Source organism: Poecilia formosa, unplaced genomic scaffold (genome assembly GCF_000485575.1).
Source record: "Poecilia formosa unplaced genomic scaffold, Poecilia_formosa-5.1.2 Scaffold3, whole genome shotgun sequence".
NCBI classification, from domain to species: Eukaryota; Metazoa; Chordata; class Actinopteri; order Cyprinodontiformes; family Poeciliidae; genus Poecilia; species Poecilia formosa.
In genome coordinates this window covers 5,442,792-5,458,412 of record NW_006799942.1, presented here as the reverse complement: position 1 = coordinate 5,458,412, position 15,621 = coordinate 5,442,792, and the positions used below count along the sequence as shown (strand labels likewise).

Below are 15,621 nucleotides of genomic sequence, written 5' to 3'. Positions count from 1 at the left end.
GTGGAGTACATTTTCTGATTTTGTTCAACATTTGCTGGTGCTGTAATTACTATACTGAGTCAAATTACAACGTTTACAGAAGCATGATGGATTTAAAAAGCAAAATTGTCTTTGAATTTATTAACAAATCTCACATGCATTTTTGTACGTCTCCTTCCAAGTCAGGAAGATAAATGTGTTCATTTCATTGTTTTTTGAGGGTTATATTTATGAAATAAATCTACACTATGAATACATAAGCCCACACTTGCGTCCCAACCTCAATAAATTAAATAACTGCAAACAAAATGGGCCTGTAGATGTCATTAGATTCACTCTCAATACAAATACAGTTTCAGTAACACAAATGTACAACTCTGGAAAAAATTAAGAGCCCACTGCACTGAACAACATTGGAAACCTCCTGGTTATTCCATCAACTTGATTTCTGAACTGAGTTAAAACATCAGTATTGTTGTTTCTAAATGAATATGAACTTGTTTTCTTTGCATTGTTTGAGGTCTGAAAGAACTGTGTCTTTTTCGTTATTTTGACCATTTCTCATTTTCTGCTGATAAATACTTAATTTTTGCTTGAAATTTTGGAGACATGATGTAAGTATTTCATAGAGTAGGAAAACAATGTTTATTTTACTCAAACATAAACCTATAAAAAGTAAAATCTGAGAAACCGATCATTTTAAACGGTCTCTTAATTTTTTCCGGAGCCGTATATATTCTGCCATTTCCAGTCAAGAGAGAAAGAGACAAAAGGAAATCTGACACATTTGCGTCACACTGCCACAGTCAACAGCAGAAAATCTCATGTATTCTTAATTCATTCTAGCTTAAAGTCATATCCTTCTAGCTTATACTCGGTTTACCTTTGTCACATTTTACAACCTCAAACTTTCATTAGTTTTTATTGTGATAGGCCATGGTAGATGTTTTAAACATTTTAAAAGTGAGAATCTTGAAAGTATGACATATACTTGTTGTCGTCCCCCTTTACTCTCACGCCTAATTCCACAAAAAGTCCATATGTTTGCAACTTCGCCTCAGTGTAAATCGAGCTGTTCTGTGAAGGCGTCAGAGGTTTGTTAGGTAATTCACTCCTGATCAAAATCTTAAGCCCAGTCAAAAAATTGTAAGAATTTGCATTTTGCACTATTGGATCTTAAGAAGGTTCTAAGTAGAGCTTCACAATGTTAAAGGAAAAACTCAGTGCCAGAGACAAGAACTTTTGAGCGGGGAATTTTCTGAAAACTGCATTTACACTCAAACATGATTTTTTCAGCTGATCAAAAGTTTAAGACCATAGTCTTTAAAAGCCAAAAGCTGTGCAAAAATCTGGATTCCATGTCATTTTCTGTCAAGTCTTTACACTGTCAAGACCTCCTGATGGCAAAAGCGAAAAACCTCACTGCCTTTGAACGTGGTAGGATTGTTGAGCTGCAAGCAAGGCCTCTCACAACGTGCCATCGCTGCTGAGGTTGGACGCAGTAAGACAGTCATTTTGCATTTTTCAAATGATCCTGAGGGTTATGGAACAAAAAAGTCATGTGGTAGACCCAAAAAGATTTCACCAGCTCTGAGCAGCAGGATCCGATTGGCTGTCCGTCAAGACACGGGACGATCCTCTACCCAAATTAAGGCCATTACTGGTCCTGACTGCAGCCCAATAACCATCAGACGACATCTGCGAGAGAAGGGCTTCAGAAACTAAAAACATCTTCAAAGGCCACGTCTATTTCAACGCCACAAAATTGCCCGTTTGGACTTTGCAAGGGTGCACCAAACATGGGACATTGAAAGGTAGAAGAAAGTTGTCTTCTCTGATGAGAAAAAATTTTACCTTGATGGTCCTGATGGCTTCCAACGTTACTGGCATGACAAGGAGATCCCACCTGAGATGTTTTCTACACGGCACAGTGGTGGGGGCGCCATCATGATTTGGGGTGCGTTTTCCTTCAATGGAACAATGGAGCTTCAGGTTGTGCAGGGGCGTCTAACAGCAGCTGGCTATGTGGAGATGTTGCAGGGGGCATCCCTCATGACTGAGGGCCCTCGTCTGTGTGGTAATGATTGGGTTTTTCAACAGGACAATGCTGCAGTTCACAATGCCCGCCTGACAAAGGAGTTCTTCCAAGAGAATAACATCACTCTTTTGGACCATCCTGCATGTTCCCCGGATCTAAACCCAATTGAGAACATTTGGGGATGGATGGCAAGGGTCGTTTAGAAAAATGGACATCAGTTCCAGACAGTGGATGCCCTTCGTGAAGCCATCTTCAACACTTGGAGCAACGTTCCCACTAGCCTCCTGGAAACTCTGGCATCAAGCATGCCTAAACGATTGTTTGAAGTCATCAACAAGAATGGTGGAGCTACTCATTACTGAGTCCTTTTTTTTTGACACTTTGATTTCTGTTTTGGGGGGTTTTCGGGGTTTTTTGAGCTATGGTCTTAAACTTTTGATCAGCTGAAAAAAATCATGTTTGAGTGTAAATGCAGTTTTCAATTAATTTCCCGCTCAAAAGTTTTTGTCTCTTATGCTGATTTCTTCTTTTCACATTGTGAAGCTCTACTTAGAACCTTCTTAAGATCCAATAGTGCAAAATGCAAATTCTTGCAATTTTTTGACTGGTCTTAAGATTTTGATCAGGAGTGTATTAGTGAACAAACCACATCATGAAGATGAAGGAACACATCAAACAGCCCAGGAGAAAGTTCTAGATACGCTTTTAGCCCAGTTAGCTTTAAAAAAAAATATCCCAAGCTTTGAACATGTCATGGAGCTCTGTTCAACACATTATCTTAAAATAGAAACAGCGTGGTGCAGCTAAGATTCACAGTTTAGGTGGGAACTACAGATCTCATCTTTATGAAAAAAAAAATCACAAGAAAATATTCATTGTTGAAAGAAAATCACAAGAAGTCCTGTTTGTAGTTTGTCACAGTAAGCATGTAAAAGAATGTGAACTGTTCAGATGAGGTCAAAACTGAACTTTTTTTGAAAACGAACGCAATGCATCGCCCTAACTAAACCATCCCTAACATGAAACATGGTAATGGTGACAGTGATGCTGGTCAGAGTTTATGGGATGCTGAAATAAGCTAAGTATAGAATAATTCTGGATGAAATTCTACAAAATAATTAAGACTGGGGTGGAGGTTTTCCTTCCAGCAGGACAGCAGCCATAAAAGTACAGTTAGAGCTGCAGCTGTTCAGATCAAAGCATGTTCAGATATTAAATTAGTTCAGTAACTCCAGACCTAAAGTCATAAGTGGCAAGACCTGAATGTTGCTGTTCAGACACACTCCACTCAGTCTAAACTATTTTGTACCATGCAAGCTTTTTTTTTCTTTTCCACAAACATTGACTGCACTGTGTGTGTGTCTATCACATTGAACAATCAAATACATTGAAGTTTGTAGTCATGGTGTGACACATTTCAATGTCTTTGCAGGGCCTGTTTGGTCCAAATTCAAACAAATCCTACTCTGGGAGGATTCTGGACGAATTGTATTTTAGATTCTAATTTGATCTAAAATGCAATACAATCAAACTGAGTGGATAAGGAAATGCCAAATGGCAAAAAGTTACCTTTCTGAAGAAATTACATTGAGTCAGTTGGCTCTGCAGCAAGCCTCAACAAGCATGAGGGTATAGTTGAGAGGGAATCTCAAAATGTCTAAAGATTTGTTTGATCAAAACACAACATGTTTTTTTTTATCCCTGTCAAACATAAGCCTGTCAACCAAACCAGTTAGCATATTAGCTGGTAGCATTATTTTTATTCGAACATCTCTTTTATGCATTTCTTTTGTTTCTATCCAAAGCAAACCTTTCTTCCCCTTTGTCATGCAAAGGGAAATACATCTCCGTCCATGTAGCCGTCTGATGCTCTGACTGCTTGATGCAGGCACTCGGTTTATTTGCATAGGCTGCAGCTTGCCTGAGCTGGTTGTTAGCACAGAAGTATAAATCAAATTTCGGACTCCTGGAAATGGATGTGAGTCATTGTGATGCCCTTCGTCACGGATACACAACTGTATAAGTGTGCACGAGTGTTTCAAGGCTGGCCAAAGACTTCTGAGCGCCCCTGGGCAACTCTCTATTAATAGCTCACCTCCCCTGCTGCAGCGCCTCTCATTCCTCATCTAAAACAGAGGTTACTGCATGGATTGTTACATTATTCCAATATCAAGACTGCAGGCAGTTCATCACAGACACATGAAAGAATAATGTCAACTGTTCAGACACTTTTCACAGAATTAGATGAAACTTCAACTGCTTTGCACATAAATGACTAAACTTATAAACAATAAACACACAAATTTATGTTAAGCTAAGAAACTAAAATACTTCTTGACAACTATAATAAGGTGTTATATTTAGTATACAACTAGGGAATCGCAGTCACAACTGATGGATGCTAAAATATGAAATACAAGAATTGAAACTCTGAAACTAGAATATGAAACACTAGCAAATGTAAATGATCAAATCTAAAAAAAATGTCACTGAAACTAAAATAAAATTATAAATAACACTAGGGTATCATGGTTGAAATAGAAATGTAATTGCATTAAACAAATAACAAATAAAAGGAAGTGAAATAAAGTAGATAAAATCCAAGACAGCATGTCTAAAGCTGACTGAAATCCAGGCTAAAAAGATTCATTTTTAAGGAAAGTTGTTGCAAAGGCAAAGCTTGCAATAAATAAACAATTGACTGCAAAGATTTCTAAATATTGTTCAATGAATGCATCATATGTGTTTTCTTTATTATACAGTTTTATGTATTAATGTTTTTTTAAACAATTTGATTCTTTACACTGAAAAGAAATCGAGTAACTCTAAAAACAAAATACTCCAAAAAAGTTTTTTTTCATAATTGTCCCACATAAAAGTAATGTAATAATACATTAAACATGTAACAATTAACTGGCCAGAAATAGGATAGGACACTTTTTGCTCGATTGTCTCAGATTGCTGATCAGCAGGCCAAATATGGACAAATCTCAATAAAATTCCTCAATAAACAAATACATCAAAACAAAGCCCTCCCAACTTTTCTGGTTCTCCTTTGAAATTTCCCTCTTAATCTTCCCATCAGCGTATAAGACATGCTTCAGTTGGAGTGAATAAGAATTTAGTGAGAGAAACTTTTTTTTTTCTTCCACTGTGTACATGATATGAAATTAAAATCTTGTAATTTGCATACAGATCAGACAATCAGACTTCTATTTAAAGCTTACAGTCTAAAATCCCACATCATATTTCAAATATTAAGTTTGCAGCTAATATTGACTTAAACAATTCACATTTCAGAATTAATCCACCCATAATAAAGTAAACATCCATATCTGTACAAGTTAGAAAAGGCCTATCAGAGGAAATCTTTTGGTGTGTCTGGTTTCATAAAGATAGTGATGCTTCAGCGCACATTTTACTCTGTACTTGTGTTGCACCGCAACGCTAAGGGAGAGTCAGCCACCACCATGACCACAGAACCAAAGAACTTGTATTTTCTCAACTGGATTATAAAAAAAAGCTTGCACTGTAGCTGACCCCTCATCACAAGCCCAACACACCAGCCCGATCAACACACTCATGAAAAATCTGCTGCACTTCATTCTCCAGGGCCTCGGTGTTAGTGTTAGGGCTGTCTGGCTGTGGCAAAGCAAAGAGCAACTAATGCCTCCAGAGAGACGTCTGAAAGGCGGGAGGAAGGGGCAGCATCTTTCGAAGGATGTATCCGTCGAGCCTGATTCAAAAATTGAATTTAACAGAGGACAGGTTGTCCTTAGATCAATGCACTAGTGCTGGGAAATGCTTATCTATGGGGCTCTCTGGAATAATGTGTGGAGCAATGTTTGTTTTATCTGGAAAATTGGAGAACAAAGGGGCCATGGGCATCATTGAGTCAGTTCAAGAGGGCTCAAATTCCCCCCTGGGTAGCAAACTGCATTACCTCATGAGTGATGGTGAGGCTGGCTGAAATGCACATTTTCACTGACCTTCATCGAAACAAACAACAGCAAAAACCAGCCAGCATTCGTAAATGTTGGTTAAGTATTAGAATTAAATCTGTATTTACAGGTGCAATAATTAGAATATGTTTAAAGATTTAATGCCTCTCTACTCTCCTCCAAGCCTTCAAGAACTTGATTTCCAAAGATTGACTTTCATGTATGAAGAGCACTGAGTAACAGTCCAGTCCTATTTCTCATTAGCCCAAGTAGGACCGTTCTGACATTGTCTTTTAATCACAATCCTCTCAAGGCTGCAATTTGAACACCTTTTCTACTGCCACACTTTTTCCTTCCACTTGATTTTCCTTTTTAAATTCTTGCTTTGAACTGCTAGATTCTTCACAAATAAAAATTTGTGACTCTAGGAGGAAATCCTTGAATGTGTGGCTGACTTTCAAGTCATCAGTCTTTCCTTAGATTGTGTAGAACATAGTATAACATTTTCATGCTTAAAATCCTTTCTCATTGGTATTTTGCAAAAATAAAAATAAAAAATCTTAAAAAATGGGCTAGTGGCCACTTTGTAAAACAAAATCAAAATTAAACTGACATACACCACTCTGTGTAATAAATCTAAATTTCTTCTTTTTTTTCATTACAAGAAAAATTTATTTTGATGTCAAATGTTTTTTTGTTTTTTTTAGATTCACCTTTTATATTTATGACCAATGAAGGAAAAACAGTTGAGGCTTTACGTATGCAGTGTATTAGCAAAGAGATCCAGCACACCACTGCACATGTGTGGCAAAGCAAAACAAGCTACATGCAAACATAAACTGACAAACAAGGCTTTAGTTTTCGTTGTCTTATTTGTAGTTTCACACTGTTGATGCCTTTTCAAAATCACTATCATTGTTTATGACAGTCATAAAGATGAGACTTTTCCGAAAAAAAAAAACTGCCAATTGAAATCTAACAAGGTCGTAGAAAGACATGTAAAAAAGGCATGAATAGTCAAACATTTGTTTTACTGCCTCTGGTTAATCAATGAAAACAGTTTCCCCCTCCTCCCCCCCTTTTTTATTTTTGAACAAGTGCAGTAAGTAGCAGAACCATCTGTACTGTTCTAGATATTTGTGGTGGCTGGTAAGACACCGGTCTAGTTTTCTGATCTTGACTGTAACGTTTTGAACTTGAACAATAAGTCGTATATTATAATATCTATAACTCTAATATAATAACTGTAATTACAGTGAGCATCAGCAGCATTTTAGAGGAACCCATGGTGATCTTTATAAAGCCACGCAGACAGATGTGCTATATATGTTTTTGCTTTCATGATGGATAACTTATTACAACTAGTTTGGACAAGAAAATAATAAACCCTTTTATACAAATTTTAAGAGATTAAATAAAATATATTGTTTTTATGTAAATTAAAAAAAATGCCAGATAAAATAATGAGGTGCTAATGCAGAAGAGAACATATTTAATATTCATTTTAGGTCCCTTTTGAATGTTTTGTAACACTTAACATTCCTGATACAGCAGTCTGTCTTTATGATGCCACAGATTATTTTTTTTCACAGTAGATCTGCACAAATAATGAGCATAGCATGTCTTATATATGTCAGGATCTTAAAATCAAGTTTGTTCTTGATTGTATTAACATTCTCATCCAAATTAGAAATTGTAGTGTAATATGTAGTGGCATCTTGGCTTAGAGACACAACAGATTCAGCTAAGGATATTAGTAAACAATCCTGTTGCTAAGAAACATGGGGTTAAAATAATTTCAAATGTATAAAATGATTGAAGGGTATGAAAGATGTATTTCCACAAAGCACAAAAAAACATGCTTCTTTTTACGTTATCTGAGTCACAAGTTCTAAATGGTGTCAAAGTCACAGTTTCTAAAAAATCAAGGTATGAATACATTTTCCAAGAAAATTGTGAACATTTTATTCTTTTCATAAGTGGAGCTCAATTTTTGGGATTATTTTTTTTTTTTCAGAAATCTCTATGAATAATTTCAGTTTTTCTGGGCCACCATCATCTTACCCAGCAAGTCGCACAGCATGTGGGACATTCAGGGTTCGGTGGTGTATGTTACACTAAGCCACTGCCTTTTTTTAAAACCTAACCTGGAAGACTTGGTGGCCAGAACCAACATGAAAAGGCAAAAGAAATACACGTCACTAGAACAATTTAGAAACTGGACTGGACTGATACGTTGTTATATGTTATCAAAATCCTTCTGATGTGACAATCCCAGTACTAATGCAGGAATAGCCTACTTTTTATTAGAAACATTCATACGGTATCTATCTGACATGTTACTTGACTGGGCTGCATTACGTTCAGCCCAGAAATTCATCTGCTGCACTCGCATCGGCACAATTTCATCGCAACCCCGAGTCACCTGAAATCTGAGTGGGAGAAAGGCTGAACGCCATAATGGAGAAGAAAGGGCTGTTTGAGGTGCCGCGAGCTGCAGACATTCAATTTGAAAACTGGCAGTCTGAATACGTCTTGCTGAAAGGCGCAGAAACAGCAGTTCGACCATAATAAAGCTGAAGTCAGCGTGTGCCGGCTGCGTGTGTGGTTTATTTAAGATTCATAAGACTTTTCCAGCCCACTTTCGCTTGGCCAAATTTAATTGGTGTGATTGATTTTTATTTGTTGAGTCTTTGCACACAGCTCTAAGTGTGCAATGCTGCTTTCTAACTGGAACACTATATTTTAGCTTGAGAACCATATGTTCTCTCTGACAGGCTTCAGGCCTGCGTATTCATTTTCATCATTTCACTAAGCTGAATTTAATAGACCATGGTGCAAGTCTGCCTCAGATGCTATAAGCCAGATGAGAAATTTGAACTCCGTGACTCCCCGTTCTTCCAGAACTGCTCACATTAGAGAATTTAAGTCTAAATCGAACAGCTTTGTTTGATGTGGCCTTGTTGCCCTTCACAAACTGTCTTTTCCTGAAGCGTCCACACAACACTGTACACAGTTGGCCACTTTTGCCCTGCCAGAAATATTCCCAGCCAGCGAAACGCTTTAATTCAGAAACGAAGCAAACGACCATAAAAAAATCCTGTGCAAGTTATGAAAATAAAAGCTCTTATTGCCACAGATGCGGTTGAAGGTTAGTTCTTACCTGTTCTTTCAGCTCTCGGCCAGTTCGAGTATGAGACATCATATTATGAATTTAATAATACTACAATTTCATGCAGTGGTGGTTCTTACTTGAGTGGTACAGAAACGAGTCTCTTCCCAACCAAAATTTAGTGTGGGCTTAGTGCCAAAACAGTATGTGTATTTTCATCAATGAAAAAGGTTGAAAACAGTATTTTTATATAAAATTGGTTGAATAATATAGTTTGGGTGTTGCACAATCTAAGTATCTTAGATTTTGAGCAAACGATGATAAAAGCATCCCCAATTCCTTAAGAATCTGTAATAAAGTTTTCTTGTCAAGCAATGAATCAGAAGGCAACAGCTGTGTTCAGTCACATTTCTAATTGAGCTTTTATTAAAACAGCACTGGAGGGCACACATCACTCCATACTGGCACAATATGAAAATAATTATCAGAAAACGTGTACAGGGAGTGACTGACTGGTTTCACTGGTTTCGTAACACGGAAACTGAAGCAGCCATGCATAATGTGATCTGATTGTCTATTTGAAGCAAAATACTAATAGATTAACTGTATTTTTCAGACCTGATCTAAAGCCAACCGTTTCTGTTGTTTTTTTTCCAGAAGATGCAGAAGATCATAAAATTAGATAATGTTAGACAATGTTTTCTTTGAGCCCGAACAAAGCCCGATGTAAAAATGGACTTTATTGTAGGAGTTACAGCTACAAGACGCAGTTGGTCAGCGCGGTGCACAGCACTGCTCGCTTGCCTGGTCACCATGACATCACACTCATTGCAGCTGCAGCTGTGCAGCGCCGGGCCCAGATCTATGTGCCAGTGGCTTGTTATGTATTGTAATAATGATATAAAAACAAAGTTTTGAGATGAGAAACTGAAAAGTGTCCTTGCTGATATGAATGCCTCCGATCATATAAATGCTCTTTGGAGTGGGGGGTTTTTCACTGCTATGTTTCTGGTGGACGTTGTCATCTCCAAAGTCAGTAACCAGTAAACCAGTTATATGCAATTATTGCGTTTTCTGATAGTAGCTTGCCAACATCGGTGTGTGAATATGTGCATAAATGGAAATAACTAATTTCATTGTAGAGCAAATTTGAGAACCCTTTTGAGGGTGGAAAAGCAGATGTACAAGTCTGATGTAATTTCATTTCATTTTGTATTATTCTCATGTTCTACAATGTTGCATCGGTGACTAATTGATTCTGGGATCTCATTGTATTTTCATGTTTTATGGCCACAACATTTCTTCTTTTTCACATTCAGCTGGCTTAGAGAACATATGAAAGGAGGACAGAATATTTGTGTGGGTAGCATTCATCTTGGCATAAACAAACCCTCCATACTGTTGCATTTGTTGTGTAAAGATCCATTAGGACATGATAGAGTGTCATGATTACATTTTGAGAGCTTAACCAAAACGAGTTGTAATTCATTTAAAGAACGAACATCGTTAATATAACTCAGTCTTCTTGGGCTTTGAGGGAGTGAGAAAAATGCTGCTCATTTTGGTTTTAACTTTGACTTCAGCACAGAGGTTCACCTATATTTCTTGGACTTCTTGTATATTGTTTCAGATGCAAGTGTTACTAGAATGTGTGTGCAGCTTGATTTAATTTTCAAGGTTACCAACTAATAATGATGACACAGTGCTCATCGTGCAGTTTAGAATCTCAAGGCTGCTTTGTTATTCATGTCATGAGGAAAAAAGGCGAGCAGAGCAGCTCCCATGAGACGTTCCACAAAACCCCGTCACCGAGGTGCTTCGAGGTAGTAAACTGTGTTGTTTTTAGTAATAACTTTAATACAGCTGATTTACCACCAGCTTCTACTCGATGCAGGTCTTCCTTTAGAGAGGTAGAGCTGGAATGGCGAGGCAGAAAGGTGTAATGAAATGCTTTAATGTCATTACTAATGCAGATGGTGCTGCTGTCTATAGATAGATGCCTTCATGTTTTCCTCCAGGTGCATTAATATTCCATATTTCAGGAAACACATAGCTGGGAAGCATGTTAACCTCTTTTGGCCTCCTTCTTCTTTTTCTCTTGTCTGTTTTTGCTTGTTTACACAAATCTCCATTTCATAAGCTTTTTGTCGAGAGGTCTTCACAGTACTGCGAAAATTTATAATTTTTTTTCCCCAAAAATATTATTAAATGTCATTAAATAACCTCTATTTACAATATACAGAGATTCATTTTAGTTTGCATTGATGCATCCAAAGCCTTTGAGTGATCCAGCAGAATGAACTGGGTTTCATTTAGTTGGATTTGACTAGGACGCTTAGATAGCTTTTTGTTTTGATTTGGTGCTAAACAATAAAATTTAAATACCTTTGATTAGTATTTTATCAATCAAATTACTTCTGTCTAAAGGTTATACTTATTATGACCTGCATATTCATCATCTACTATTACTGCTCATACCTGATAAATGTTGCAACAATTTGCAACGTTTTCTGATTATTTTATCAAACTCATGCCATGTACAATATCTGCTTCCCTAGGAAAATGTAAACTAAAAGTTCCAAGGTTAAATATATTTTACCTCATTGCCAGAAGTAACTTTAGCTTGTTTGAATTGATTAAATTAAAATCTAGAAAGGAGAAACAAACAAATCATGTCTTATTTGAGTCATTCGCTTGCTTGTTGAAATTGGCCAACTGCAAATCATGCAAATCAACAAAGAAGCAACCCACACAGTAATGTTTTTGAAAAGACAAAAACCCCTGAAGTAGCAGGATGATGTGACCATATAATACAGGAGAATACAGTAAAGTATAATCAGTCAGGACCTATTAATAATATAACTGGTAGCGATATCTGCAAACCTTGTAGAGGACTCTAAAAACAAAAAAAACAAAAAACTGTAGGGGTATATCAATATTGTAAAGTCTGTGAGTAAGTTCAGCAACCTAGATTCTTGATAGAAAAAAGCAATCTGCTGCAGAGCACAGTATGCACAGTTCAGAATATCACATGGTTAGCATTAGCTGGCAATGTTCAATTTCAGCCAGGTCAGAATCCCCAAAACCTCCTTTTCTCTCATGAATGATTTAAAGTCCACAAAGAATAATTTGAGGTCTTGTCTGAGTTTGAATATTAAAGGCAATATCTTGCGTAGTTACCTCTACCAAAAAAGATTTTTATGTATTTACCCTGCAGGTCAGCCAGCTAGTGGTGCAGAAGATTTCACACTAAAGAGCCCAGTTAAATATTGATTTGATAATTTAGACTGCTGAAGCTTTTCTTCAAAATAAAAATCAATTGGGAAGAGCTTTCTAAAAACCAGTATGCAGTGGCTGCAGAGGAAAGCTACTGGAGTGCAGTAAATGTTTGATGTACATGAGGAAAATTCGGCATTATTTCTGAAGTCTGAAACAGGATGATCCAGTTGTTCTCTGACAATGGAAAACATGCTAAGTTGATAAATGGACTGAACATATGTAGCACTTTTCCAGCCGTACTGACCACTGAAAGCCCTTTACACCAGAGCACAGACATGCACGCATTTCTACATCAATACAAAGACCTCAAGGTTAAGTGCCTTGCCCAAGGAGACATCAACATCAAGTCTATAACCTTCCAGTTGCAAGACAACAACTTTACCAACTGAACCACCCTCAACACAGTTAAAGTCACCCTCTCTTATATTGGTATACTGTAAATTATACGTACAGAAATGCTATGCTGTGGCCTAAACAATCAAGGTTAAAACTGTTGACTTGGCAGCTGCTTAGCAGACACTAGAGACACCCTCCACAAGGAGGCTAAGACACAAATGGTCTTTGCTAAAGAAGCTGGAAATTCTTATGTGGTGCACTTATCTAGTTATACTGACTAATTAAAGAGCTGTTAGGCTAGAGGAACATTCACCCAGCCACACTTACTCATACACCAATATGCAAATTGTAAAGCAACTTGGGGTTAAGTCCATTTGCATTCATTTCTTTTCAGATGAAAGTAAATATTCATTTCATTTTGCATAGCCATAGACACCAGATCTAGCTGAACTAACTAAACCTCTGTGTTTCTTGACACCTCGGCCGAATCACGGAATAATAATAATAATAATAATAATAATAATAATTAATTGATTTTATTTATATAGTCCATTATATCTCTAATTTAAATGTCAAAGACCTTATTCACCCACTGATGATGGTAAGCTACTGGACTGTAGCCACACCTGCCCTGGGGCGGGTTGACAGAAGCAAGGCTGCAATCTTTTTGCAATTTGATTGCATCGTGAATCTTTTTCAAACTTACTAAAAGATTGTATTTAGGGCAGAAATCTAAAACATTTGAAAAAGTGAAAAGCCACGTCTAGGGCTATGCTCATGATTCTGTTAATTTAATTGTGGAGAAAAAGGGGGAGAAACTTAGAGGCCAGATGTAGATAACATTCACTGAAAGGAATAAACTAATAAACCACTCAGTGAGCCTCTTTGATGTGACTAATGTCACTGACTCACATTTGACTGCAAATCCCAGACATTAATTAAGATTAACTCAATAAGAAATAATTAACTCGGAAACAATCACCGTTGAAGAGCTCACCCTTTGAATTAAATTCAAAGTCAGCACAAGGTGTTTTTTGAACCCTCAGATGAAGCGTTTAATGTTATTTTTAGCTGTCAGCCAGCAGTTAGTTTTCCACAATAGGAGACCTTTTATGCACTCAGCAGAAGAGCCTTTGCAGATTGCAGATTGTTGAAAATGGGGCGACAATTTTTTTTTTTTTTTTCCTCAAGTGTTCCTCAGCTTCACTGAATAATACCAAGCGCACACACTACACTTTTCAGGTGTGACAACAGTGCCATAAACATAGAGCTGTGTCCTTTCTGAGGTGATTGTTGTTTCTGCTCCCAGCTGCATGACAGCTGCACAATGAGATATTATCTGGCACTTTCTGCAGTCTGAAGTCCTAACTTTGAGCTGGCATGATTTACATATGCATGGGGTGCATAAATGGATTACTGCTCTTCTCATAAGATCCTTGCACAAATTACAGAATTTAGCAATTTGCAGCAGGTTTAGCGAACAACCGGCACAGTACATCTCTTCACATCTTTCAAAGGTATTTGATTTACAAGCAAAAGAAGTTAAACACCTGACTTTGCGGATATTCTCAGGTATTTCTGTAATTTGAGCTAGACTTGTAAATGACAAAATTAGTTTCAACGTTTCCTCATTTATTTCAAGGACAGACATGAATCGTTGTGAGTGGAGAGGAATAACTTAAGGGGTAAAAAGTTCAGGCAGAAGCCATCGCTTTGCCACGCACCTGCCAGATTCTGAAGGAGCAGGTGGAGGAATTTCAATCAGACATGAATTTATGCTTTAAAAAAATAGCACATTGAAATGCGACCCATCTTTTTATATATACATTCGACAGTTAATGTATAGTGTTGCGCATTTCTTAATCTTTGACTTTTTTAAAGCTCCAGTCACCCTTCTTCTTGTTTTGACTTGTGTGCTCTTGTTTAAAATAAAAATTAAATGTTAGGCGGGGATAAAAATGAAAAGAGGAAGCAGATTCTGTTAAGTATCAAGTCCTGTTATGACATTAAAGTGCATATACTGCTCTTGCCTCATAGCTCTTAATACTACATGTGTATCTGGGTCAAGCATGTCAAATTCACAGTGTTCTGCTGCTTCAGAACAGGTCACCTTTCTTTTGCCTCACAACTTGTTTTATTTATTTATTTATTTATTTATTCATTTATTTACTTCTTCTGGAATGAAATTTGAATGCTCTCAGTGCCCTCTAGTGGTCAGTTATCCAGAATGTAGGTCAGTCTATCACGCTGTCAATTTTAGGCATGCGGCATGCTGAGGTGAGTGAGGTATCTGTAGGGTGTAGCATGAGGGTAAGTAATGTTACTAGTGGGGGGCCTTTCTATGATATTTGAGCAACTGTTTCTAAGGCAGTGGTGCACATGTGCACTATTCAGTGTTTGAGAACTGCAGCAGTCATTAAGAATTTTTCATCAAGTTGAAAAACATTGTAGTAAGTCAGTTTATAGGATAAACAAAAACAGAACTGTTTCCCTGTGGCTTAGGGTAACACAAAAGATAAGCATGGAGTGGTGTAGCAGAGATATAAGATTAGTATTTGTTCAGTATCTGCAAATAGGACACCATAAATAAAAGTGAAAGTCAAAAAATTAAAATAATGAATCAATCAGATTTGAGAAATAATAATGACTATGCTCCATCAGAAAAAGAATCTTACATGAAACATAAATCAAAAAATAGTTTGCTTTTGTTCAAGATTGAGCATTTAAAAATGTTATAGTCTTGAACTTAATATTTGAAACAACATTATGTGTGAGTCCCAAAATCTTATGACAGTTATTTGGCTGCAACATTCAGCTAATGATTGTCGCTGCTTACTTGCAAAACCCTTATTCTGCTTTCTAAATTAAGGTTTTTTAGTAACTATTAAATGAAAGGATTCATCCCTAATTAATTTCCATTCCTTGCAGTCCGATGG

General features: G+C 37.0%; 1 protein-coding gene across 3 annotated transcripts in view; it reads left to right on the top strand.

Moving 5' to 3' along the window:
• The window catches only part of LOC103141225 (neurexin-2-like), a 78,937-nt gene that overhangs the window by 42,738 nt on the left and 20,578 nt on the right, over positions 1-15,621 (top strand). The gene's annotated exons all lie outside the window — the stretch shown is intronic.